The following is a 25,022-nucleotide window of genomic DNA, read 5'->3' on the forward strand; positions in this document are numbered from 1 at the left end:
GTCTGAACATTGTAGCTATATTTTACGTTTCAGATGCTCCCAAACTGTTTTTTTTTTTTTTTTGAGACGGAGTCTCGCTCTGTCGCCCAGGCTGGGGTGCAGTGGCCAGATCTCAGCTCACTGCAAGCTCCGCCTCCCGGGTTCCCGCCATTCTCCTGCCTCAGCCTCCGGAGTAGCTGGGACTACAGGCGCCCGCCACCTCGCCCGGCTAGTTTTTTGTACTTTTTTTTTTTAGTAGAGACGGGGTTTCACCGTGTTAGCCAGGATGGTCTTGATCTCCTGACCTCGTGATCCGCCCGTCTCGGCCTCCCAAAGTGCTGGGATTACAGGCTTGAGCCACCGCGCCCGGCCTTGTTTCAGATGCTCCCAAACTGTTTGGGGTGCTCTGACTTTTCTGGTATCCATAAGACATGCAGGTAGAACCCCCGAGTTGGAGCTGAAGGGAGTCTGGGCACAGCCTGAGTCCATTTCACGGGATTCTGCAGAGGGGCCCAGTGGCAGCATTTTGGGGTGGATGCCGAGTCCATCATATTTGGACTCACTATTGACTTGTGACTCAGCTCAAAATAGAATTCACTCAGAGGAATACAACACAACCCACATGGCAGGGGAGAGTGAGGAGGCCCCTACCAAGTGGCCTAAGCTTCGTGCAGGGCAGCAGATCCCTTCCTTTGGGGAGGCTGCGGGCCCTCTGCTGAGCTGGGATAGGAGGTAAAGTCTTGGATCTCACAGCTCAGCCAGCGGTCCTCTGAGTGTTCCTTCTCTTGCCTCACGCTGTGTAGCTGTCGCAGAACCTGAGCGAGGCCGGAGGCGCAGGAGGACCAAGTTTGACAAATATCAATACATGATTCTTATAGAGGCCTTCCAAACAGACCCCTATCCTGGAATTACTGTCAGAGAAGAACTGGCCAGAAAAACACAGATTCCCGAGCCACAAATCCAGGTAAAGTATAAATGTAGCTATTTCTGTCTCTCTAACTGGGAAGAGGGAGCATATATTGTACGTCTGTTTTTCCACAGGCTTAAAAACCATTTTTGAGTTAATTTTCTCAATATCCCTGTGAGGTCAGTATTATCCGCATTCACTGGATTGGGAAAATAAAGATAAGCAAGGTTTAGTAATTTAGGTTACAACTCTGGAAAGGGTGGTGTCTAAATTGGTTTATGTGGGTTATAGCTGTCAAATAGTTACCATATTACAAATTAAAGTTGCCAAACTGGGCTGGGTGCAGTGGCTTATGCATGCAATCCCAGCAGTTTGGGAGGTGAAGGTGAATGGATCACTTGAGTCCAAAAGTTTGAGACCAGCTTGGGCCACATGGTGAAACCTTATCTTTACAAAAAAAAGAAAACACCAAAAGTTAGCTGAGTGTGGTGGCATGCACCTGTGGTCCCAGCTACTCAGGAGGCTGAAGTGGGAGGATCACCTGAGCCCAAGAGGTTGAGGCTGCAGCGAGCTGTGATTTTGGTACTATACTCCAGCCTAGGTGACACGGGGAGATCCTGTCTCAAAAAAAAAAAAAAAAAAAGAAAAGAAAAGAAAGCAAATAGCGAACAAACAAAAATAATGTAAAACTGGAAAGTTTTCACTAATACACTAAAAAAAAAAAAACAAAAAACCTATTACATCATAACCTAAGTAACATTTTTTTCAAGAAAATCAACTGTATCGTCAAGGCCAGAACATGTAGCAAGAGAAATGGCATCAGAAGACTAGGGAATAGAAAATTCTCAGATGTTGCGAATTTCATCCTTGCCCCACCTCATGCAGCCTCTGGAAAAATCCACTCAGAGAATAGGGAGTGAAAAGGCAGAGGCAAATCACTGAGTGTGATACAGACACAGTTGTAGCCTCACAGGAACCCCTGGAAGTGGGGGGATCCCTGATGCTCCCAGGGCTCGCATGGGATTTGGTCCTCTGGGTCTCAGCCTCGAGGCACATTGTAGTCATTCAGGGCACCGAGTCTGTATCCCAGGAGGTCTGAGGTGATGAGTCTGGTGCAGCCTGGGAATTTTCATCTCCCTGCCCCCAGGTGATTGACGCGTGCAGCCAAGTTTGACAGTGGCTGCCCAAAATGAACTCTCTGAGTCCCTGAGAGTGGAGGCTGAGAACGCACAGGTTACTTGAGAAGCTCGCCAGGTGATTCTGATGTGTAGCTAGGACTGGACCAAAGCTTTTCAACTCTAGACTCCATCAGTGCCCCGCCCCAAAGCACTGGAATCAGAATCTTTGGGAGCCTGGCCCAGGCATGTCTAAGCGTTTCAGCTCCATGTGACTCCAGCACGCAGACCTCAGGCCCTACACATGGGGCTTTTGGCTGTGACTGCTCGTTGTCATCAACTGGAAAGCCTTACTGTGGACTAAGCTGTACAATGCGTGTCCAATTTACTAGTCTAGGCCTCAAGCCCTGGGCCCAGGGAGTTCTGAGATTCCCCCAGGCGGTTCTCAGGTGCAGCAGAGTTAAATCATCCACACCTGCCTCACAGGGGCAAGGGGTGACCTATCTCACCCCGTCTTCTCTGTCTGCTATTGTGACACCCCCTCCTCCAGCCATCAGCCCCCATCTCCCTAGTCATCTGAGAGCTTCTCCCAGGCAGCTATTGTTTCTATTCCCTTTTTTCTTCCTTCTTGCCTTTGAGAGGTGCTTGTTAAAGATGGTGCAATAAGTCAGGACCTAACCAAGTAAGAATGAACATCTACTGAGGATTTGCTACGTGCAAGGTGCTCTGTGAAGAATTTTATTTAAAAAATCTATATAACCCCAGAGATATTTAAACCAACACAACCTAGAGGGGAAAGGTTTGACCAGAGAATCAAGAACATGGTAGAGCAGGGTGAGGGTGGGGACGGGGTAGGGTTTTTAAATGTTGGAATTAGTAGTAGAGTAATTTCCATAGCTTCTTTCCTGTGGATCTCTCCTGATCCAACTTTACAAAGTGTTTGCTAGGAGACAGGAAAGTTGAGCTAGCCCTAAGGGTTGGAAGCAAAGAGGATGACAGCCTTATCTGCTGGCCGTAGGAAAATGCAACTGTGCGGGAGGGAGTCCGCAGTCCGCTGGATCTTTATCACAGCACCCCCAGCCCGCTAGATCTTTATCACAGCACCCACAGACTTTCCACTCCTTGTGTCCTGGAAGCCCAAACACCCCTACTAGGTGGGTGTGATTTCATGACCACTTTACAGACAAAAGAACTGGCCTCAAAAGTTCAGTAAATGGTTTGGGGTTATGGCTGGCTCTTGCTCGTATTTCCTGGAACTGAAATGGGAAACCTCAAAATCCTGCAGCTTAGATGTGACACTGCATGTCCCTTCAGGGGGCACTTGGGAGACACAGGTAATTTGACCCCGAGGGTCTGGCAGAGTTTGCTGCATAGGAAGACAGCTCTGTGCTTGCAGAGGCCCTTTTAAAAAATTTAAATAGCCAGACATGGTGGCTCATGCCTGTAATCCCAGCACTTTGGGAGTGGGTGGATCACCTGAGGTCAGGAGTTTGATACCAGCCTGCCAAAATGGTGAAACCCCATCTTTACTAAAAAATAAAAAAAAAATTAGCTGAGCGTGGTGGCAGGCGCCTGTAATCCCAGCTACTTGGAAGGCTATGGCAGGAGGATCCCTTGAATCCAGAGGCAGAGGTTGCGGTGAGCGGAGATCACACCACTGCACTTCAGCCTGGGCAACAAAAGCAAGACTCCGTCTCAAAAAAAAAAAAAAGAAAAAAATTAAATAAAAAATTTTCTTTCTTTTCAAATCCTTAAAAGTTCCTAAAGCAAAGGCCCTGAGGGAGGAAGGCAGGCTGGGTTTGGTGAGCAGCCAGCAGCTGGGCTGGCTGGGGCTGGGTGTGTCCAGAGGTTACCGGAATGCCAGGCTGAGAATTGGGTCTTTGTCTTTTTTTTTTTTTTTTTTTTTTTGAGACGGAGTCTTGCTCTGTCACCCAGGCTGGAGTGCAGTGGCCGGATCTCAGCTCACTGCAAGCTCCGCCTCCCGGGTTTACGCCGTTCTCCTGCCTCAGCCTCCCGAGTAGCTGGGACTACAGGCGCCCGCCACCTCGCCCGGCTAGTTTTTTTGTATTTTTTAGTAGAGACGGGGTTTCACCGTGTTAGCCGGGATCGTCTCTCGATCTCCTGGCCTCGTGATCCGCCCGTCTCGGCCTCCCAAAGTGCTGGGATTACAGGCTTGAGCCACCGCGCCCGGCCGGGTCTTTGTCTTGTAATCAGCAGGTGAGTTGTTTGTGTTGTCACTGCACTGCTCAGTCTGAGGCCTTTGGAGCTGCTTGGAGGCTGGGACAGGGAAGAGGCTGCCCTTGTGTTCCTAGGGGCCTGGCTGAGCCCTCCCAGGACTCATGACTCAACTTTTTGAGTGATTTTGATGCCCTGCCCCAAAATTCAGGAGGAGAAGGGGCTGACTGTTTTGGGAAAGGAGACGTGTGTTTTGCACACAGGATATTTTGTTTGGGAAAAGGAGATGTGTGTTTTGCACACAGGATATATTTGCCTGAGATAGAATCAAAGAAGGAACCCACAGGGACTGAAACTGAACTAAAGCTGGGTGCAGTGGTTCACGCCTGTAATCCCAGCACTTTGGGAGGCCCAGGCAGGCAGATCACCTGAAGTCAGGAGTTCAAGATCAGCTGGCCAACATGGTGAAACCTTATGTCTACTAAAAATACAAAAATTAGCCAGACGTGGTGGTACATACCTGTAATACCAGCTACTTGGAAGGCTGAGACAGGAGAATCTCTTGAATCCCGGAGGTCGAGGTAGCAGTGAGCTGAGATGGGGCCACTGCACTCCAGGGCAATAGAGTAAGACAACCAATGTCTCAGGAAAAAAAAAAAAAGGAAAGGAAAGAAAGAAAAGAAACTGAACTAAGATATTTGTGGTGGCAAGAGGCATTTACTCAGAGGGGTGTCTATTTTATGCATTGCTGTTGTGGACATGAGACCGCCCCCATGAGAACAGGCAAAAGCTGTTTTTGTTTTGTTTTTTGAGACAGTGTCTTGCTCTGTGGCCCAGGCTGGAGTGCAGTGGAGCAATCTTGGCTCACTGCAACCTCAGCCTCCCAGGCTCAACTGATTCTCCTGCCTTAGTCTCCCGAGTAGCTGAGATTACAGGCACCCACCACCATGCCCAGCTCATTTTTGTATTTTCAGTAGACATAAGTTTATCCCCATGTTGACGGGGCTGGTCTTGAACTCCTGATCTCAAACAACCCACCCGTTTTGGCCTCCCAAAGTGCTGGGATTACAGGCATGAGCCACCCTGCAGGGCTGCAAAAGCTGTTTATTCAGATCTTGCTACTGCAAGGGAGTCAGTCACTGCTGGCGTTTGCAGAGATTCCCAGCAGGTCTAGGAGTGGGAAGCTGCATCCTGGGACAAGGGAAGTCCCAGGAAGGCTCTGAGGGAGGCTGTGGGCCTGGGGGAGCTGAGGTGGCCGACTAGTCCGGGTCATTCTATGGGATTGGTAGGGCAGCACATCTAGCTTTCCTTCGTTGGTTCTGGGTTGGAAGGAAGCGAAGAGGGTGTGTAAGTGAAAAGCAGGGGAGAGCAGTTCCGCGCAGAGGCTGCAGAGGCATGGGTCCAGGTCCTGGTGTTGCAGGTGGCCTGGCCCACGTGGTGTCAGTTTGTATAGTCAGGCCCTCGCCTTCTTCCCGGGGCTGGGCAGGACACGGTACGTTTTTAATAACGTCTTTGATAATACTGAATGTATGTTTAAAAGGGGGGCAGTTACACGATGAATAACAATGTTTTAAGAAGGCAAAGATCCTCACGGCTTTAAAAACAAAAACAAAATCTGTCTGATAGAACAGAAGAGGTGTTTTTGAGAGAGGACAGGGATAGCAAAGGATAAACTGCATTTGGCAGGTAGAGAAGCGGTCCCAGGAAGGTGTCGGCACACAGGACACTCAGAAGGGCTGGGGCGCAGGACAGCCGTGCGGCCGCAAGGTGGGGCTTTGGGGAGAGTTGGCTGGAAGGAAGGTGGGCCACACGGAGAGGTTTGAATCAGCCTGGCCAAGGAGTTTGCTCCTGCTCTGGGCTCCAGGGGTTGTTTTATTTGGTAGGTGTTTAACCCCAGTCACATGCTACTTGGTGATAATTATGGGAATGGGCTTGATTAGAAAATGCCTTTTTTCCCTCTCTCTCCTTCCCTCCCCATCTCCGTCTCTCCTTCGTGCCCTCCCAGGTTTGGTTTCAGAACCGGAGAGCTCGTATACCGAAGAGAAGCCAGAGGAGGCCCAGCGTGGAGGCAGCCTGGGCGCAGACCCCGATCCTAGGCCCCGGTCAGTGCGGTGTGCTGGCCCCTGACTACTCCTGCCAGCAGGGCTTCCCAGGGGTCCCGAGCAACGTGGGCAGCTTCTCTTGGGAATCGGGGGTCGCTTCGGGCCAAACTCTCCTCTGGGGGCACGCTGGTGTCCCGGGCGCCAATGTGGCCCCCGCTGACCAGGAGATGGCAGTCAGCGCGCCGGGCCAGCCTTACGCAGACGCTCTCTGACCTCGGGCTCAGCACTGCTTCCAGGTCCCACTTGCCACCAGCCCTTGCCGCACCTGGAAGCTGACAGTGCTGGGCAAGTTCGTTCCGGGGCACCGGGCTTGCTCTTCGCGCCCGGGGCCTGGGTCCTGCGGGAGCCAGGGCCGCGCCTTCCCGCCGCAGAGCAGCAGCCGAGGTGGGGCTGGGAGCCAGGGGAGGCGCCTGGGTGCTCGGGGACCTGGGACGAACCCTCTCCGTCCCCGCCCCAGCAGCTCTGGCCCCACCCCGCGTCCTGGGCTCTTTCCTGGCGGCAGCCACAGCCACAGCCTTCGCAGGGTCTCGCTGAGCGCTAGGAGCAGATTCATTCTCTTCCTCCTGAATCCAACCCGCGCGGGAGGCCCCAGCATCCCCGCCCCAGCGGCGGCTGTGGGGTCTGCACCTCTCGGGGCTGCACAGCAAACCCCTGGAAATGACCTGTCAGTGTCGGGCGATGGGAGACAGATGAACCACGCTAGGGCTCATCGTGAGAGTTCACGTTAGGGAAACTGAAGAGGAATATCACGATTTATATAACTTTGTCATAGAAAGGGTCCCAGACGTACTTTTCAGGGAAATGAAGCTGTTAGGGCGGAAGGGCCTCGGGGTGCATGAGACCTAGGGGTTTTCCTTAGATAGGATAAGAAAGGATTGACTTTATAAACTCGTCTGTCCTTCCATTTATTAACCGTGTAAACATGGAGCACTTACAATGTACAAGGTCCACTAGAGAGAAGGGGCACGGCAAGGTGAGGACAACTTCGTAGAAATGTATTATTTTGTAATCAGTAAAGAGCAATGATTTCTACTCGCCATTTCTGTGTCCCGCTGATGCTCCCTCTTCTCTGCCTCCTGGTGACTTCTCCCGGCCTGGCGTTTGTGCTGCTCCCTGATCCGTCCTTGCTTCTGCAGCTTTAACCAACCTTCTTTTCCCCGCGTCCAGCCAGATGGAGTTCTTTCTGGAGGTTGAGCCTGTCCCTGCCGCTGGGCAGTTTTCTGAAACAGTCCCCTCCCTGCCACTCACCTTTCGGGGCCTAACAGTAATCTCCACGGTAAAATTTAAGGGTGGGTCTGAGTAGAGAGAAAGAAATACATTTCTTCTGTCTAAGGGTTCACAGGGTCTAGCATATAGTGTTTCTGCCCCGTGCAACGTTTGTCCAGTCATGCTGAGAGAGAGGGAGACGGAAAGAGAGAAGGGGGATGGAGGAAGGGGAGAACGCCAGCACAAAGGTGATTCACCTGACAGGGAGGGTGGACAGTGCTCCCTCGTCGTCCAGGAAATAAAGACCCCTTTCATTTTTTCAGGAGACCACACCTTTGGGGTTACTGAATAAGGATCTGGTGTAAGTCAGAGATGAAATTAGGGAGACAAGTGACCTGACACAGTCTAAAACCAGAAGCCAAGCTCAGTGCTGCTTGTCCACAGGAATGCTTGTCACTACCATGTTTTTTGTTTTGTTTTGTTTTTGAGGCAAAGTCTTGCTCTTGTAACCCAGGCTGGAATGCAATTGGAATGCAATGACATGATCTCGGCTCACTGCAACCTCCGCCTGCCAAGTTCAAGCAATTCTCCTGCCTCAGCCTCCCGAGTAGCTGGGATTACGGGCGTGTGCCACCACACCCGGCTAATTTTTGTATTTTTAGTAGAGACAGGGTTTCACCATGTTGGCCAGGCTGGTCTCAAACTTTTGACCTCAGGTGAGCCACCTGCCTCAACCTCCCAAAGTGCTGGGATTACAGGCGTGAGCCACTGCACCTAGCCTGTTTTGTTGTTGTTGTTGTTGTTATTGTTTTGAGACAAGTCTCCCTGTGTCGCCCAGGCTGGAGTGCAGTGGCATGATCTCAGCTCACTGCAACCTCCGCCTCCCGATTTCAAGTGATTATCCTGCCTCAGCCTCCCGAGTAGCTGGGATTACAGGCATGTGCCACCACACCAGGCTAATTTTTATATTTTTAGTAGAGACGGGGTTTAGCCATATTGGCCAGGCTGATCTCGAACTCAAGTGATCCTCCTGCCTCAACCTCCCAAAGTGCTGGGATTACAGGCGTGAGTCACCATACTCCCATGTTTTATCCCCAGGTTACCTTATCAACCTGGGAAGTTAGGAAAGAGCTGACACATTCGGGCATTGAGCATGTAACTGACATGTAATTGTGCATGTAATCCATCTCTCCTCCCCATTTGTCTGATGCAGGGATTGGTCGGTGGGGTGGGGCTCCTGGCTGTCAGGCTCTGGCTACACAGCCTGAAGTCCAACACTGGACCTACATCAGTGCTGCAGGCTCTGATGCCGAAGGGCTCATGTGTTCATCAGTAGACATCTTTGGAGTTGCAGCTCCTGCACATCTATGGCCACTTACCTTCCTAAAATGACAGTCTAAGCTGAAGCAGGCTATAAGATTTCCCACCAGACTGTGAGATCCTGGAAGGCAGAGTCCCACAGTCCAGTGTACCGTGATCACTTTCAGGAATCTGTTGAGTGAGGAGAGGTTCTGGATATCTCATTGCCAATGCCACAAGAAGGCATGAGAGCAGAGCTGCCCGGCAGCGGGAATGGGCAGCAGTCAGCTTGCTTTTCCATGGCCTTTGGGAACTTTAGCAGCCCCCTGAAGCATCCCCTTCACTTCCTAGGCTCTTTCTGAACCGAGATGTTGTCTGATCTGAGAAGGGCCCTTGCAGGCTCTTCCCTCCACAGGCCTGGGTTTCAATTCTGGCTCCCACACTTTCTTGACATAGGGACCTGGACCAGCTTTCTTCTCTCATGGAGCCTGGTTTCTGAACTACAAGATGGCCTGTGAGTGACCAGCTCAGTTAGGGGGAAATAAAAGCATAAAGAAATACATAAAAAGAGAAAAGCATAAAAATAAGAAAAACAATAGAAAAGAGCCAACTCTGCTATTAATGGAAGATGGGATACACAGAACTTGAAAGGCAAATGACACCGGGTGTGGTGGCTCACGCCTGTAATCCCAGCACTTTGGGAGGCCGACACGGGTGGATCGCAAGGTCAGGAGACCGAGACCATCCTGGCTAACACGGTGAAACCCCGTCTCTACCTGGGAGGTGGAGGTTGCAGTGAGCCGAGATTGTGCCATTGCACTCCAAGTCTGGGCAACAGAGTGAGACTCTGTCTCAAAAAAAAAAAAAAAAAATCTTTCTTAGGTTTGCAAAATTAATCATTACTCTTCTTGATTTTTCCAGCTTTCAAAGTTGATTGCTGTTTTCTCATTTCCTGTTAAGGGCATATTAGATTTTTCCAATGTTGGCTACTACAATATCTCTAACTCTATACCCTCTTCTTGCAATAATTTTGACACTTGAAAACTAGAGTCTCTGTTTTCTCCCCTTAGATTTGCATGGGATTGACTAGGATGAAGTTGATTCTCTGCAGCTTCTAAAATGAGGTCATAAAAGAAGGTTATTGCCACCTGGTTTTCTTGGGAAGCTGTGTCATGAAGAAGCCCAAACTAGTCCATGCAGAGACCCCACATGGGGGGCCATGTGTAATTGTTTCAGCCAAAAGTCCAGTGAAGCCCTGGTCAACAGGCATTATCTTTTTTTTTTATTCTTTTAATTTAATTTAATTTAATTTAATATTTATTTATTTATTTATTTTTGAGACAGAGTCTTGCTCTGTCGCCCAGGATGGAGTGCAGTGGCACGTTCTCGGCTCACTGCAACCTCAGCCTCCCGGGTTCAAGCGATTCTCCTACCACCTCAGGCTCCCAAGTAGCTGGGATTGCAGGCACCCACCACCACGCCTGGCTAATTTTTCTATTTTTAGTAGAGACGGGCTGGTCTCGAACTCCTGACCTCCCACCCACCTTGGCTTCCCAAAGTGCTGGGATTACAGGCGCAAGCCACTGTGCCTAGCCTCTTTTTTTTTTTTTTTTTTTAAATAACTCGAGATGAGCTCTTGCCATGTTGCCCAGGCTGGTGTCGAACTCCTGGGCTTAAGCGATCCTCCTGCCTTGGCCTCCCAAAGTGCTGGGATTGTAGGCGTGAGCCACCTTGCCTGGCTATCAATTCTTTTTTTTTTTTTTGAGACAGAGTCTCACTTTGTCATCTAGGCTGGAGTGCAACAGGGAAATCTTGGCTCACTGCAACCTCTGCCTCCCAGATTCAAGCAATTCTCCCTGCCTCAGCCTCCCGAGTAGCTAAGATTACAGGAGCCTGCTGCCACGCCCGGCTAATTTTTGTATTTTTAGTAGAAACAGGATTTCATCACGTTGACCAGGCTGGTCTCAAACTCCTGACCTCAGGTGATCTGCCCACCTCAGCCTTCCCTCAAGTCAATGTGCGCGGCTCTTCAACCAGGCTACCCACAGAGCTTGCGCAGAATAAAAAATCCCGCCGCTTCTTCGAAGAAATGAGTTTCCATTTTTGAGAGTCTTGTTTTAGAGAAAAATCAGTGGTTTGTCTTTCCTCTTATTTCTTCAATTTCCTTCACCACAAATAACTCAGTGGTCAATCCTGCCACATCAACACCTCTGGTTTTACCTGACCCGCCTTTATAATACAAGCACAAGAAACAATAGATGTATGTTTGGGAGTTAGCCCAATTGTTTTCTCCACTTCTCTCCCAGATCTGATTTTTTTAAAGATCTACCTTTAAATTTGGAAGTCTCACTTTTGTAACTAAAGACTGAGAGTTCTAAAAAGACAGTTTGGGCCGGGCGCGGTGGCTCAAGCCTGTAATCCCAGCACTTTGGGAGGCCGAGACGGGCGGATCACGAGGTCAGGAGATCGAGACCATCCTGGCTAACACGGTGAAACCCCGTCTCTACTAAAAAATACAAAAATCTAGCCGGGCGAGGTGGCGAGCGCCTGTAGTCCCAGCTACTCGGGAGGCTGAGGCAGGAGAATGGTGTAAACCCGGGAGGCGGAGGTTGCAGTGAGCTGAGATCTGGCCACTGCAGTCCAGCCTGGGTAACAGAGCGAGACTCCGTCTCAAAAAAAAAAAAAAAAAAAAAGACAGTTTGATATATAGCATATATATAACATATCTCATATATAACATATCACATATATCATATATAATATATATCATATATGTAACATATATCATGTATGTAACATATATATCATATATATTTGAGACAGAGTTTCTCTCTGTGTCACCAGGCTGGCGTGCAGTGGCGCGATCTGGGCTCACTGCAACCTCCACCTCCCGGGTCAAGTGATTCTCCTACCTCAGCCCCCTGAGTAGGTGGGACTACAGGCACGTGCCATCACACTCGGCTCATTTTTTGTATTTTTAGTAGAGATGGGGTTTCACCATGTTGGCCAGGCTGGTCTCGAACTCCTGGCCTTAGGCAATCCACCCACCTCAGCCTCTCAAAGTGTTGGGATTACAGGCATGAGCCACCACGCCCGGCCAATTTGATATTCTGTAAGGGCTGTTTTGTAACAAAATGGAAGCAGTGGCAAGCAAATAAAAGAAAGAATGTGTCATGCGTGTCCATGTGAAGAGACCACCAAACAGGCTTTGTGTGAGCAATAAAGCTTTTTAATCACCTGGGTGCAGGCGGGCTGAGTCCGAAAAGAGAGTCAGCGAAGGGAGATAAGGGTGGGGCCATTTTATAGGATTTGGGTAGGTAAAGGAAAATGACAGTCAAAGGGGAGTTGTTCTCTGGTGGGCAGGAGTGGGGGTCACAAGGTACTCAGTGAGGGAGCTTTTTGAGCCAGGGTGAGCCAGGAAAAGGACTTTCACAAGGAAATGTCATCACTTAAGGCAAGGACCAGCCATTTTCACTTCTTTTGTGGTGGAATGTCATCAGTTAAAGGCCGGGCAGGACATTTTCACTTCTTTTGTGATTCTTCAGTTACTTCAGGCCATCTGGGCATATACGTGCAAGTCACAGGGGATGCGATGGCTTGGCTTGGGCTCAGAGGCCTGACAGAATGTGCTTGGTTCTGAGCTCAATTTACAGTCAGAGTGACATGGTTTGGACCTTGACCCCTCCACATTTCACGTTAAAATATAATCCTCAAAGTTGGAGGTGGGGCGTGGTGGGAGGTGTCACAGGAGTGGATCCCTCCAGAAGGGCTTGGTGGTCTCCCTGTGGTAATGGGTCAATTCTTGCTCTATTAATTCATGCAAGAGCTGGCTGTTTAAAAGAGCCTGGCATCTCCTTTGCTTCCTCTCTTATCACGTGACACACTTGCTCCCTGCTCATCTTCCGCCATGAGTGAGTGTCCTGAGGCTTCCCCAGAGGCCGAGCAGATGCAGGTACCATGCTTATACAGCCTGCAGAACTGTGAGCCCAGAAACCTCTTTTCTTTAGAAATCCTCCAGTCTGAAGAATTCCTTTAGCAATGCAAAATGGGCTAATACACACATTGATTAAAGAGATCCAGGGACAATTTAAACACATTTTAGAAGTTATTTTTATTTCAAGAGTCATCTTGCATCAGTCGACTGCCTACTTACAGGCTGAAAGCAGTTACCGCCCATTACTCAATAAACAGGTAAGAAGAAAATGGGTAATCTAGTCATCTTCCAGGCCCTGGGTGTTTCTTCCTCATGCATATGCTAAACATCTTGAAATCCTTTAACAAGCGGCTGGTTCTGGTCTTGATCTGTGTATGAGAAAATGAAGCCAAAGAACATATGGGCAGAATACGGCCTGTGCATTGTGTGTGCCCGGAAGGGGAGAAGCCGGCTGTTGGTAGGGGGGCGGGGGACGGGGAAGGGGTATATGTGTGGATATCCCATGGGAATTTTGTCTGGGTCCTGAAGGAAGACTTAAGTAATATATTCAAAAATAATAAGCCAGATCGTTTGATTAAAAATTCTTTCTTTTTTTGAGACGGAATTTCGCTCTTATTACCCAAGCTGGAGTGCAATGGCATGATCTCGGCTCACTGCAACCTCTGCCTCCCGGGTTCAAGTGATTCTCCTGCCTCAGCCTCCCTAGTAGCTAGGATTACAGGCGTGGGCCACCACGCCCGGCTAATTTTTGTATTTTTAGTAGAGACAGGGTTTCACCATGTTGGCCAGACTGGTCTCGAACTCCTGACCTCAGGTGATTCCGCTGCCTCGGCTTCCCAGTGTGCTTGGATTACAGGTGTGAGCCACTGCACTCAGCCTAAAAAATTCTTTAAGTGTATTAATTAGGATTTACTACATAGCTCTTCCATGAAATACACCTTTATAAGTGTCAGGAGGAAATATGTAGTATCCCTGAACCATGGAAAGATGCTCAGTAGAGATGTAGGGAAGAACATGGAAAGACAGGACGATACATAATAGCCGGTGAGCCTCGAAGCTCATAGATAACACAGGTACATTACAATACAGGTCGCCAGAGTTTATTTATTTATTTATTTTTGAGACGGAATTTTGCTCTTGTTGCCCAGGCTGGAGTGCAGTGGCACGATCTCAGCTCTCTAAAACCTCCGCCTCCTGAGTTCAAGCTATTCTCCTGCCTCAGCCTCCCAAGTAGCTGGGATTACGGGTGCACACCACCATGCCCAGCTAGTTTTTGTATTTTTAGTAGAGACAGAGTTTCACCATGTTGGCCAGGCTGGTCTCGAACTCCTGAGCACGGGTGATCCTCCCGCCTTGGCCTCCCAAAGTGCTGGGATTACAGGCGTGAGCCACCGCACCTGGCCAAGTCAAAGTTGTTTTGATTTGCAGGGCTTAGAAAGGGCTTTGGAAACTTTTTATTAGGTTTGAGGAGTAATGGGAGAGACTTCATGCAAATTCATGCAAAATCCATAAGTGATAATAAAAGGTAAGGTATGTTCTGGGGACGAGGAAGGGACCTGCTTGTGGATCACATGTTGGTGATCATTGATGACTATTTGAAAACGGCTCCAGATCCTGCAGCTTTTTTCTCCTGTTATCTGCATAATAGGCTGCAAGAGCAGCAGTAGTTGGATGATACCTCCTCAGGTGACTTCCTGGCACTCATTCAGTCAATAGCTGATGCATTGCTTGCTAACCTGGTTATGTTTCACTTCCCTCTGAAGCCTGTTTCTCAAAGCCACTACTTCAGGACCAAATAGGCAGTCATTTGTAGATGCCTTTGTATGGGAAAAGAGACATCAGTGGGGACTTAGGAAATCATCTAATTAAGAGGCTTTCACTCGAAGGTCTAATTTGAATGAATTCACATTGTAAGAGGGAAGTGAACTGTTAGAATTCGCTGCAAGCTTTCCTGTGTCTCAGTCCAGTGCCTGTTAGCTCATGGCAGAAACACATACTTGTCAGTCAAAGAAAGTAATTATGCGTTACTTTCTCCACTTCCAGAGAAGAATGCAAATGTTCCCTATGAAAGCAAGGGCAGTAGAGGAGGGGGCGGGCTGGGGCTCTTGGCTTACTACCTGCTGCCCCTAGGAATCCTAGTCTTGTTTAACACCGCTTGGCAGTTCTCATGTAGCATTTTTGAAGGACTTACTTTTTTTTTTTTTTTTTTTTTTTGAGACGGAGTCTTGCTCTGTCTCCCAAGCTGGAGTGCAGTGGCGCGATCTCGGCTCACTGCAAGCTCCGCCTCCCGGGTTTACGCCATTCTCCTGCCTCAGCCTCCCGAGTAGCTGGGACTACAGGCGCCCGCCGCCACGCCCGGTTACTTTTTTGCATTTTTAGTGGAGACGGGGTTTCACCGTGTTAGCCAGGATGGTCTCGATCTCCTGACGTCGTGATCCGCCCTCCTCGGCCTCCCAAAGTGCTGGGATTACAGGCGTGAGCCACCGCGCCCGGCCTGAAGGACTTTCAATCCAGTGCCACCCCAAGGAAATACGTCTTCTCCGTAGCTGGCTGTCTGGAATGGACTCTGGGGGAGATTGGCCCCTCTGAATTCCTGGCTTTGCGGCACATGCAACCATCTGATCCGGGCTGCTCCCAGGAAAGGGACAAAATTTGGCAGAAGGCAATTCCTGGGGGCAGAGGGCAATTCCTCTGAGCCCCCAGCAGGTGGCACTCTGGCAGTTGCGGAGGGAACTGGGAAGAGGTGGAGAGCCTGGGTTCTGGAGGGGAGGAGTAGAGTTCCTGCCGCAGACCAGTCCTTTTGATACTTGGCAGAGGCCCTGACCCTCCAGGAAGCAGCTGTTGTCTTTAGCCCTGATATGTCATGGTCACGTTTCCCATCTCAAATATTTTATGTATCTCTTTATTATGCTAAGCAGTGGCGCTAATTAGTTGCCCCATAGAAGTTAGCACCCAGAGAAGAGTTGTTTCTCCATAAGCCATTTCACTTGGGACGAGTGTGTCAGTGTACAGGGAAGACCCACTGCTGTAAAGCGGCATGGTCAGAGTCTAATTCTGTGGCACTGCCGCTCATGACGCAGAGTCAGCAGCAGGGCCTTCCCCATGGGGAGGGCCTATTTGCTTAGCATCATTCCTGGGGTCATTTGTGTGTGCCACGAAGAGGGGGCACCCCTGTCTCTTTCCTAACTCTGATGTTGAGAAGCATGCAATGGGTAGAGGAACTTGCAAATCCCACTTGTTTGAAAGTGATGTCCCGCCGGGCGCGGCGGCTCACGCCTGTAATCCCAGCACTTTGGGAGGCCGAGGCAGGCGGATCATGAGGTCAGGAGATCGACACCATCCTGGCCAACACGGTGAAACCCTGTCTCTTCTAAAAATACAAAAAAAAAATTAGCCAGGCATAGTGGCAGGTGCCTGTAGTCCCAGCTGCTTGGGAGGCTGAGGCAGGAGAATGGTGTGAACCCGGGAGGTGGAGGTTGCAGTGAGCTGAGATCACGCCACTGCACTCCAGCCTGGGCGACAGAGCGAGACACTGTCTCAAAAAAAAAAAAAAAAAAAAAAAAAAGGGGATGTCCCTCCTTGAAAATTGCATTCATCAATTTAAATGTAGACATTTTGACCTTACAATACTCTGAAGATGGGATTAACAAATTCCTATTTAAAGCTAGTTTTGCATTGTTGAGGAATATTGTTGCATGTATTTGTTAATTTGCTAGGGCTTCTGTAACAAAGTGCCACAACAGGGGCTTAAAGAACAGATATTTATTCTGTCATGTTCTAGAGGCTGGAAGTCCAAAATCAAGGTGTGGGCAGAGTTGATTCCTCCTGAGTCCTCTCTCTTTGGCTTGCAGAAGGCCGAAGCTGTCTTCTCCCTGTGTCCTCACAGGGTTGTCCCCACTGTGTGTGTCTACGTCCTCATCTCTCTCTCTCTTTTTTTTTTTTTTTTTTTTTGAGACGGAGTTTTGCTCTTGTTGCCCAGGCTGGAGTGCAATGGCGCAATCTCAGTTCACCGCAACCTTTCAAGCAATTCTCCTGCCTCAGCCTCCCGAGTAGCTGGGATTATAGGCATGTGCAACTGTGCCTGACCAATTTTGTATTTTTAGTAGAGAAGGGGTTTCTCCATGTTGGTCAGGCTGGTCTCAAACTCTCAACCTCAGGTGATCTGCCTGCCTCAGTCTCCCAAAGTGCTGGGATTACAAGCGTGAGCCACCACACCCAGCATTTTCTTACGGGACCCAGTCAGATTGGATTAGGGCCCCCATATCCATATGACCTCATTTTAAATTGATTACCTCTGTAAAGGCCCCTCCTCCAAATATAGTCACCTTCTGGGGTTCTTGGGATTAGCACTTCAACATATGACATTTGAGAGGCACTATGCAGCCCAACACACAGCATCACCTGTTAGTTTCAGTACTCAGGGTCTGCTCTGTTAGGACCCACTCTCCCAAAGAATTGCTTTTAGACCTGGGTCCCAAATGATTTTTCCTCTAAAAAGCTGCTATTCTTATTTTTATTTATTTATTTATTTTTGAGACGGAGTCTTGCTCTGTCACCCAGGCCAGAACGCCGTGGCACAACCTCGGCTCACTGCAACCTCCGCCTCCCAGGTTCAAGCGATTCTCCTGCCTTAGCCTCCTGAGTAGCTGGGACTACAGGAGCCCGCCACCATGCCGGCTCATGTTTTTTGTATTTTGTTGTAGAGATGGGGTTTCACTGTGTTAGCCAGGATGGTCTTGATCTCCTGACCTTGTGATCCGCCCGCCTCGGCCTCCCAAAGTGCTAGGATTACAGGTGTGAGCCACCGCGCCCGGTTAAAAAGCTGGTATTCTCTTGTAACTTTCTTTATATATTGGCTGCAGCCGTAGTCATTGTGGCTCAACCTACATTTCCAGCTCACGTTCAGAACAGAACAGTGGTTCTCAAATTGGAATGTGCACTGGTGTTAGAGATGGGGTTTTGCTATGTGACCCAGGCTGGTCTTGACCCAGGCTGGTCTCAAACTTCTGGGCTCAAGCGATTCTCCCGCCTCAGCCTCTCAAAATGTTGGAATTACAGGCATGAGCCGTCGCACCTGGCCATAATTTGCATTTCTGACAGGCTCCCCGGTGATACAGATGCTGCTGGTCAGGGGCCAGATTGCCAGAACTACTAAGAACAGTTCATCCTTCTACTCCAGAGGTAGGCCACCAGGGGGCGCTGTGGGAGCGCCTCTGGCCTGGGCGATGACTGCTCCCCCTGTGTTTCAAGCTGCCTGGTCCTAGGCTCGCTTTTTCTTTTTCTTTCTTTTTTTCTTTCTTTCTTTTTTTTTTTTTTTTTTTTTTTTTTTTTTTTTTGAGACGGAGTTTCGCTCTTGTTGCCCAGGCTGGAGTGCAATGGTGCGATCTCGGCCCACCGCAACCTCCGCCTCCTGGGTTAAAGCGATTCTTCTGCCTTAGCCTCCAGAGTAGCTGGGATTACAGGCATGAGCCACCATGCCCGGCCAATTTTTTATTTTTAGTAGAGACGGAGTTTCTCCATGTGGTCAGGCTGGTCTCGAACTCCCGACCTCAGGTGATCCGCCCACCTCGGCCTCCCAAAGTGTTGGGATTACAGGCATGAGCCACTGCGCCCCGCCCCTAACTCGCTCTTTTATGTGGGCACCAATGCGCCTGGAACCCTCCTTACCTCTCATTGACATCCTTGTCCTTGCAAGAGGGCTCTAACCTTAAACTGTTATGACACAGCCTCATCTGTGACATCCAGATTTCAAAAGTAATAAAATTTTAAATGAAATAAACTGGTAATGAATAAAATAGTCATGAACTGTCTTTATCGAATAAGGGACCTTTTGTTATCAAAGTGATCCATACATGCAAAAAAAAGTCTAGGAATATAAAAGAGTCTTACTGCCAAGCGTGGTGGCTCACGCCTGTAATTCCAGCACTTTGGGAGGCCAAGGCGGGCAGATCACCTGACGTCGGGGGTTCGAGACCAGCCTGACCAACATGGAGAAATTAACTACTAAAAATACAAAATTAGCCAGCGTGGTGGCGCATGCCTTGTAATCCCAGCTACTCGGGAGGCTGAGGCAGGAGAATCGCTTGAATCCGGGAGGTGGAGGTTGCAGTAAGCCGAGATTGTGCCATTGCACTCCAGCCTGGGCAATAAGAGCGGAACTCCATCTCAAAAAAAAAAAAAAGTCTTACTTTTGCATTCTTGTTCTTACATTTTGTCTGTCAGAGTCAATAGAGGATCCATTTACTTGTGAAATTAATTTCCTATCCATCTGCCATCCTTCCTCCTAACTCCGTAATTTTCTTTTTCTCTTTTTTGAGATGGAGTCTCACTCAGCTGCCGAGGCTGGAGTGCAGTGGCACGATCTTGGCTCACCACAACCAATATCTCCCAGGTTCAAGAGATTCTCCCATCTCACCCTCCCGAGTAGCTGGGATTACAGGCACCTGCCATCATGCCCGGCTAATTTTTGTATTTAGTAGAGACAGGGTTTCACCATGTTGACCAGGCTGGTCTTGAACTCCTGACCTCAGGTGATCCGCCCGCCTCAGCCTCCCAAAGTGCTGGGATTACAGGCGAGAACCACCGTGCTCAGCCCTAACTCCATAATTTTTGCATGGTACAATGTGACCTATTTTCTGCCTAAAACTAAAATACGCTTGTAATTGACAGCAAGATAAGCATAAGGTTTTGCATGACTCAGCTAGGTTAATCAAAGAGGATGGTTGCTATTTTGGGAGAAAGGAAGTTAATTAAATATGTAACTAATTTTATATTAGAGAAAACTAATATAATTAAACTGCAGTTTTGAGTGGTATGAGTCAGTATAATGATTAAAAGGGGGAGTCATGAAAAAATACAATATTTATTAACTATGGGGGGATTGACAAATGAAGTCTTCATAAAGTTTGGAATGGGCTTGGTTATGTGTAATCCTCATGAATTTTTTGTTCAAGTATTTAAAATGTTCAGTGAAAGCTATGTAACTACATTACAAACTTTATTTGTGATTTCTAGCAATCTTCCAAGTGAGGTGGAGAAATTAATGATCACGAAGGCACCTCTCTTGGCCGGGCGCGGTGGCTCATGCCTGGAATCCCAGCACTTTGGGAGGCCGAGGCGGGCGGATCACAAGGTCAAGAGATTGAGACCATCTCGGCCAACATGGTGAAACCCTGTCCCTACTAAAAATACAAAAATTACTTGGGCACAATGGCGGGCACCTGTAATCCCAGCTAGTCGGGAGGCTGAGGCAGGAGAATCGCTTGAACCCAGGAGGCGGTGAGCCCAGGAGCCGGTTGCAGTGAGCCGAGATTGCACCATTGCACTCCAGCCTGGCAACAGAGTGAGACTCTGTCTGAAAAAAAAAAAAAAGAACCTGTGGAGGAAAACAATTCTATTAGAGGAAATAAAAGGCAGAGGGAGGAATGTCATATTATTTTGGTACAAGCAGATTTCCAAATACTTAATTAGCAAAGAGTGTTTATCAGAAATCTTTTTTTCTTCTGTATGTTTCATCATACTTCAAATTAGCAAAGACTATTGCCTTTCATCAACATCAGGATAAGGAGAGAGAAATTCTGCATGTTGCAAGGAAGAAGAAAAATAATGAGTAAGGAGGAGCTCACGGCAGGGATGATTCTTGGCAGAAGCAAGTGGTAGCGCACACAGGATGGTGGGGGTGAGGAAATGGTTCCTGTCCACACCAGGACTCAACCCTCAGATTTGTGCTTATGTCTGGTCTCCAGTCAGGGCCAGAGAAGAACTGAAGGATAAAACAGGAAAATCTGTTGAGAGGGGCAACTGAGATCCTCAATCACAGGTTACTGTAAGGTGAAAATTGCTTGTTCTTTCTTTTTTTTTTTCTTTGAGACCGAGTTGCTCTGTCGCCCAAGCTGGAGTGCAGTGGCACCATCTCAGCTCACTGCAACCCCCACCTCCCGGGTTCAAGCAATTCTCCTGCCTTAGCCTACTGAGTAGCTGAGACTACAGGTGCCCGCCACCACGCCCAGCTAATTTTTGTATTTTTAATAGAGATGGCATTTCACCAGGTTGGCCAGGCTGGTCTCAAACTCCTGACCTCATGATCTGCCCACCTCGGCCTCCCAAAGTGCTGGGATTACAGGCGTGATCCACCGCGCGCAGCCTGCCTGCTCTTTCAAATGGAATCCTACAGTTGTCACCTCTGGGGTAGGTGCACTATTGTCTTCTTTATTGTAAAGGAAAACTGGCCTTTACATGGTGTCTCAGTTTGCTTGGGCTATTGTAACAAAGTACGGCAGGTCCTAGAATAAGGTCATTTTGTTTTTATCTATTTTGAGACAGGGTTTTGCTCTGTTGCCCAGACTGAAGTGCAGTGGCACAATCATGGCTCAAGTGATCTTCCTCCATCTCAGCCTCACAAGCAGCTGGGACAACAGGCCCGTGCCGCTATTCCTGGCTAATTTTTAAAAATTATTTTTTGTAGAAACTGGAGTCTTCCTATGTTGCCCAGTCTGGTCTCAAACTCCTGGGCTCAAGCGATCCTACTGCCTCAGCCTCCCCAAATGCTAGCATTATATCCATGAGCCACCGCCCCTGGCCTCAACAGGGCTTTGTTGTAAGGTCGATGAGAAAAGACTGATCCTCATCTGGGGCCACTATCTGTGTTGGAGTCTGTCTGCATGTGCTCCCCATGTCTGTGTGGGTTTTTTCTGGGTGCCCTCGTTTCCTCCTTGATCCCAAGATTGTGCACATTAGGTGAACTGATGTGTCTACAAGGTCCCAATGTGAGTGAGGGTGGGCGTGTGTGAGTGCGCCCTGCAAAAGGAGAAGTGTGCTGTAGCAATTTAACTCTTGTTTATATCAATTAGCCTATTGATTAGAAAATTGATTTTGTTATACATCATTTCACTTAAAGTCAGTTTCCAAGAACTTACTGACAATGTTAAGTGAGGGCTTTTTGTATCACAGAATGGGCAGCTTAAACAACAGAAATGTGTTTTCCCACAATTCCGGAGGCCGGAAGTCTGAGATCAAGGTGTCTGCAGTGTTGTTGTCTCCTGAGTCCTCTCTCCTTTGCTTTGCAGATGGGCGCACCTGCCCTGTGTCCTCATCTCCTCTTCTGATAGGGAACACCAGTCATACTGGATTAGGTTCCACCCTAAGGACCTCGGTTAACCTTAGTTATCTCTTTATTTTTTATTTTATTTTATTTTATTAATTAATTTATTTATTTTGAGACAGAGTCTCACCCTGTCAGCCAGGCTGGAGTGTAGTGGCTCACTGCAACCTCTCCCTTCCAGATTCAAGCGATTCTCCTGCCTCAGCCTCCTAAGTAGCTGAGACTACAGGCATGCGCCACCACACCCAGCTAATTTTTGTAGATCCAGGGTTTCTCCATGTTGGCCAGGCTGGTTTTGAACTCCTGACCTCAGGTGATCTGCCTGCCTTGGCCTCCCAAAGTGTTGGAATTACAGGTGTGAGCCACCACGCCTGGCCTGTTATCTCTTTAAAGACCCTGCCTCCAAATAGAGTCACATTCTAGACACTGGTGGTTGGGACTTCAACACACGAATTTTGGGTGCCCAGAGGACAGAGTATTATCTGCCACAGCAAACTGACACACACGGCTTCTAGCCAGGAGCATCCTGGAGAAGCTTTTGTCAGAAAGTGAGTCCATGACTTGGCAACTGTACCATGTATGTCCCCTCCGAAGGGGACAAAGGCCAACTAGTTATTAACGACTCATGTGGGGTGCCATTGGTTAATTAGAGTAAAGGGAGTCCAATGGTAGGTGTTCTACTTCCAAGGAACAAGACACTGATACATTTACAATGTTTAGTAACAGCTAAATCACAGATGTTGATGGAAGGCTGATGTCTTTGGTTTTAAAATGGTAAATATGTTTCCTGAAGTATGAAAAAGCTCCTATGTAGCAAATGCTGAGAAATACCATGGTGACAGTATTTTTGTGAGCCTGTCACCACAGACAGAGCCAATGCAATAATCCATCAGGCCCCTTCACCAGCCTCATGCTCTTCTTTATTCTAAGGAAGTGAGCATGGAGAGGGCCATGGTCCAGTGTGGGAAAATAAGTCCTTTCAATGACACTTAAATTTAAATGTAATGAGCATTAAATGAGCAAATTAATTCACAGGAGCACTTGGTGCTTCTGCCTGAAAGTGGAGAAACGCATGTTTCTGGCGAAGCAGAGACACAGTGGCAGGGCGACACAGCCAGTGCTCACAGAGCATTCCTCAGGTGGGCGATCCGCAGTGCAAGGCCACCACACAGCAATGCCACCACACTGGGAGGGGCTTTGTAGCAGGGATTCTCAAAGGGCATCCTCACACAGCAGCACCGCCATCACCTGGAAACGTGTCAGAAATGCAGATTCTTGGCCAGGTGCCGTGGACCATGCTTGTAATCCCAGCATTTTGGGAGGCTGAGGCGGGAGGATCACTTGAGCCCAGGAGATCGAGGCTGCAGTGACCAGTGATTGTGACACGGCACTCCAACCTAGGGAACAGAGCTGAGATCCTGTCTCAAAAAATGCAGATTCTTGGGCCCCATCCCAGATCCCACTGAATCAAGAACTCTGGGTGTGGGCACAGCAATCAGTGTAGGTAGGTAGAGCAAAAACGCAAAACACACAGTTACATTTAATTTTAGATAAGTGACATCATTTTTTAATATGAGTGTGTCTCAATTATTGCATGGGACATGTTTAATACTAAAATGATTTGTTGTTTAACTGAAATTCACCTTTAGCTGGGGTTCTGTATTTTCTTTCTTTCTTTTTTTTTCTTTCTTTTTTTTTTTTTTTGAGAGAGAGTCTCTCTCTGCTGCCTAGGCTGGAGTACGGTGGTGCGATATCAGCTCACAGCAACCTCCGCCTCCCAGGTTCAAGTGATTCTCCTGCCTCAGCCTCCCGAATAGCAGGAATTATAGATGCGTGCCACCACACCCGGCTAATTTTTGTATTTTTAGTAGAGACAGGGTTTCATCATCTTGGCCAGGCTGGTCTTGAACTCCTGACCTCATGATCCACCCACCTTGGCCTCCCAAAGTGCTGGGATTACGGGCATGAGTCACCGAGCCTGGCCTGGGGTTCTGTATTGTATCTGGCAGCTCTGCCTCCAGGGGATTCTGATTCATGCCGAAATTTGGGAAGCCCCAGCATGGAGGCTTTGCCTAGGTCCAAAGCCCTGTTCTGACCATTTCAATGATAAAGAAAGTGTCTGATCCCCACATTCATTTCCCTGTTACCCTCTTTACCTGCCTGTTTCCCTGTTAACCTCTTACCTCCGTCCATCTTGTCTGATTCTCTCTGTTCACTCATTTACATTTCCTGTGCCTTTTCACATTCGTGGCTTCTTAGTTCTGTCTGTGATTTTATAAAGATAACTCCCAAATAAAAATTGCATGGATCTACTGTTTATTGGTTGTGGCTAACTCAGCCAGAGGTTAGACTGTGCATATTTTGACACAGCAGCTTGCCCAGGTTCATAAGTGCATTTATAAGACCCTTTTGCATCAGGTTTCCTGCCTGCATATGTACATATTAAATAGGTCTAGTTACTGAGAACTATGAACTTGAAGGAAAGGTAAACTCCATGCTTAAAAATGGTAGAAGAACATGCTCTTCATTGATTCTGGGTTGGACTCAGCGGCATGGAACTGTTGATGCTTAAAGAACCTTCAATGTGGGAGGTAGAGGAAACGGTGTATTGTATTGTTATGACAGGTAATAACGAACCACCAAGGTTAATTGGATGATTGACTGAAGATATTCATTGGCCAAGGACCTAAGAGCATTATGTAATATTTTGCCAGCATGTTATACAGAGAAATGGAGATTAAGTATTCTCTATTCTTGGCTGGGTATGGTGGCTCACGCCTGTAATCCCAGCACTTTGGGAGCTGAAGCAGGTGGACTGATTGAGCCTAGGAGTTTGAGACCAGCTTGGTCAACATGGCAAAATGCCATCTCTACAAAAAATACAAAAATTAGCCAGGCATAGTGGTGCACACCTGTAGTCCCAGCTACTCAGGAGGCTAAGGTGGGAGGATGGCTTGAACCCAGGAGGTTGAGGCTGCAGTGAGCTGAGATCATGCCACTGCACTTCAGCTGGGCAACAAAGTGAGACCCTGTCTCAAAAAAAAAAATTCTTTTTTCAAATATTCTCTATTCTTGTTAATGGCACATTTAATTACAAACAGAAAACCTTAGCCCCTAATGTCTGATGAAGGCTTTTTATTTTTACTTTTTATTTTTATAAGCTCTGTTGGACTTGCGAAAGCTTTTTAAATTTTCTTCTTTTTAA

General features: G+C 48.2%; 1 long non-coding RNA gene across 1 annotated transcript; it reads left to right on the forward strand.

The window, feature by feature from the left end:
• The first annotated feature begins 780 nt into the window (after nt 1–780).
• Nucleotides 781–7,308, forward strand: LOC106993825 (uncharacterized). The gene is made up of 2 exons (XR_013405123.1): nt 781–943; nt 6,182–7,308. It is a non-coding gene; the product is annotated as an uncharacterized LOC106993825 (long non-coding RNA).
• The last annotated feature ends 17,714 nt before the right edge of the window (nt 7,309–25,022 follow it).

This window comes from Macaca mulatta, chromosome 15 (assembly GCF_049350105.2).
Source record: "Macaca mulatta isolate MMU2019108-1 chromosome 15, T2T-MMU8v2.0, whole genome shotgun sequence".
In the NCBI taxonomy this organism is placed as follows: domain Eukaryota; kingdom Metazoa; phylum Chordata; class Mammalia; order Primates; family Cercopithecidae; genus Macaca; species Macaca mulatta.